The sequence below is a fragment of the Bubalus kerabau genome, chromosome 2, assembly GCF_029407905.1.
Source record: "Bubalus kerabau isolate K-KA32 ecotype Philippines breed swamp buffalo chromosome 2, PCC_UOA_SB_1v2, whole genome shotgun sequence".
In the NCBI taxonomy this organism is placed as follows: Eukaryota; Metazoa; Chordata; class Mammalia; order Artiodactyla; family Bovidae; genus Bubalus; species Bubalus kerabau.
In genome coordinates, this window is record NC_073625.1 from 149,506,427 (window position 1) to 149,509,179 (window position 2,753).

A 2,753-nucleotide genomic window follows, 5' to 3' on the forward strand; every position below is an offset into this window, starting at 1 on the left:
ATAATAAATAATAATTAAAAAAATAATAATAATTTTCAAGTACCTTAAACAGCTTATAGCTCAAATAGCTCAATTCACACCATTCCCAAGCTAATCCCAGCCTATTCCAAGATAACAGCTTAGTCCTGGAGGAGCCAGGCCAAAGGCTTTTTCAGCCAGTTTCAAGAGAACAGCCCCTGTTCAAAGGGATGCATCAAAGACTGAATCAGCACAGTTTCAGTGAAGCAACCCCTATTCATGAAGGAGTGGGCCAAATGCAAACCAGAATTTTTGAAATAACCTGATTTAAAAATCAGGCTGATGTGCCAAACAAGTACTAGCATATGAAACAAGGTCTTAACCAGAAATCAGGAACTCTAAAGTAGATCTCAAATAAATCCTAGTGAGTGAGTGAAGTCGCTCAGTCATGTCTGACTCTTTGTGACCCCATGGACTGCAGCCTACCAGGCTCCTCTATCCATGGGATTCTCCAGGCAAGAGTACTGGAGTGGGTTGCCATTTCCTTCTCCAGGGGATCTTCCTGACCCAGGGATCGAACCCGGGTCTCCTGCATTTGAGGCAGATGCTTTAACCTCTGAGCCACCAGGGAAGCCCTCTAAATAAAGCCTAGAGAGCTTCAAATGCAAAGAGGATGTGAGCTCAGATCCAGGAGAAAGGTGTACCTTCAAACACTAGGGTCAGCAAGAAAAGCATTCAGTAACAATTGACTCATTTGTGGATACTGCACCTTTTGCTTACCAGCCCCAGAGCCTCCGGGAATCTTGTTTCCCATTTCCCTACAGGCCACCAAAATGTCTACCTGAAGTAAATAGATGGCCAGGTATTTCTTCAGCAAGGATTTTTTTTTTTTTTTTTTTTTTTTAGAATCAGCAGAGAATTTCAATTCAGTGTCTATGGCAAATTGCATGTATGTCTCCACCCAGCAAGGGAATGAGCATGCCTCTGTAGAGGGGGAAAGGAAATGGGGAAAGCTATAATAAATAAAGAGTCCATGACCTTTCACTGGCTGTGTCCCTGCCAGGAAAGAAAAGGAATCTTTCTTTTCCCTGTTGGGCTCTATATCATTGCAGAATGTGGGAGTCTAATCCAGTCTCCCAGCTCTTTAATTGAGGTTTCTGTTTATTGTTCTTTTTCTTTTTTTTTTTTACAATGTGAATACGCCTGTACTTGGGCTATCTTTAATGTTTGCCCTAGCTACAAGTGCCAGTCTTTAAATTCCTGTAGTGTGAGGAGTGGATTATTTTTATTTCTTCCTCTACTGACTTCTCTGACTGTGCTCTGTCACTCAGTTGTGTCTGACTCTGTAGCCCCATGGACTGTAGCCCATCAGGCTCCTCTGTCCATGGAATTTTCCAGGCAAAAATATTGGAATAGTTTGCCATTTTCTGCTCCAGGGGATCTTTCTGACCTAGGGATTGAACCCATGTCTCTTGCATGTCCTGCCTTGGCAGGTGAATTCTTTACTACTGTGCTACCTTGGAAGCCCTCCCCTATTGACTTTGAGCTCTCTTAAGTACTGCTCCTAAGAAAGGATCTAGGTTGGATATAGCTTTTCTTCCAAGGAGCATGCGTCTTTTAATTTCATGGCTGCAGTCACCATCTGCAGTGATAAGTCCAACCTAGACAGCATATTAAAAAGCAGAAACATTACTCTGCCAACAGAGGTCTACCTAGTCAAAGCTATGGTTTATCCAGTAGTCATGTATGGATGTGAGAACTGGACCATAAAGAAAGCTGAGTGCTGAAGAACTGATGTGCTTGAACTGTGGTATTGGAGAAGACTCTCTTGAGAGTCCCTTGGACTGCAAGGAGATCCAACCAGTCAATCTTAAAGGAAATCAGTCCTGAATATTCATTGGAAGGACTGATGTTGAAGCTGAAATTCCAACACTTTGGCCACCTGATTCAAAGAACTGACTCATTCGAAAAGACCCTAATGATGGGAAAGATTGAAGGCAGGAGGAGAAGGGGATGACAGAGGATGAGATGGTTGGATGGCATCAACAACGCAATGGACATGAGTTTGAGTAAACTCCGGGAGTTGGTGATGGACAGGGAAGGCTGGAGTGCTGCAATCCATGAGCTCGGACATGACTGAGGGACTGAACTGAGTTGAATTAAACTGAAGAAAGGGTCTGTATTTTATAATTCTGTCAACTAGAGCTCTGTTGGTATAGTGGAGGGGGAACATTTCATTTCACATTCTTATGATTAAATGTCCCTGGACTTTGACCTTAATAATGTTCCTTCCCTCCATGTCCCTATTGTGAGACAGAAAATGCTAGAAGGGTTGAATTGGAAGTGTTATTATTTCTCCAGGGAGATTAAGGCTCTAGTAAAGTTTTTTCCCCTAGGGAGTAGGCCTTTGTTATGGCAACTTCAGTGGATGTATTTTAAAGTGCTATATTTTCCCTCCCCCTGCTGAGACTCTAGAGGATATTAGTTAGTTAGTGTTAATCGCTCAGTCATGCTCGACTCTTTGCGACCCCATGGACTGCAGCCCACCAGGCTCCTTGTCCATGAGATTTTCCAGGCAAGGATACTGGAGTGGGTTGCCATTTCCTTCTCCAGGGGATCTTCCCAACTCAGGGATCAAACCCGGGTCTCCTGCACTGCAAGCACATTCTTTACCAACTGAGCTACAAGGGAAGCCCCTCTAGAGGATATTACTTTGGCTTTTTATTTTGGGAACATGATGTGGTTCTTGGAGGTAAAAAAACTATGAGGCTGTAGCAGTCCCAGCTAAGACTGGA

At 43.4% G+C, this 2,753-nt stretch overlaps 1 non-coding gene across 1 annotated transcript; it reads right to left on the reverse strand.

Moving 5' to 3' along the window:
* Positions 1-516: 516 nt before the first annotated feature.
* Positions 517-589, reverse strand: TRNAL-CAA (transfer RNA leucine (anticodon CAA)). The gene has a single exon. It is a non-coding gene; the product is annotated as a tRNA-Leu (tRNA).
* Between the last annotated feature and the right edge of the window lie 2,164 nt (positions 590-2,753).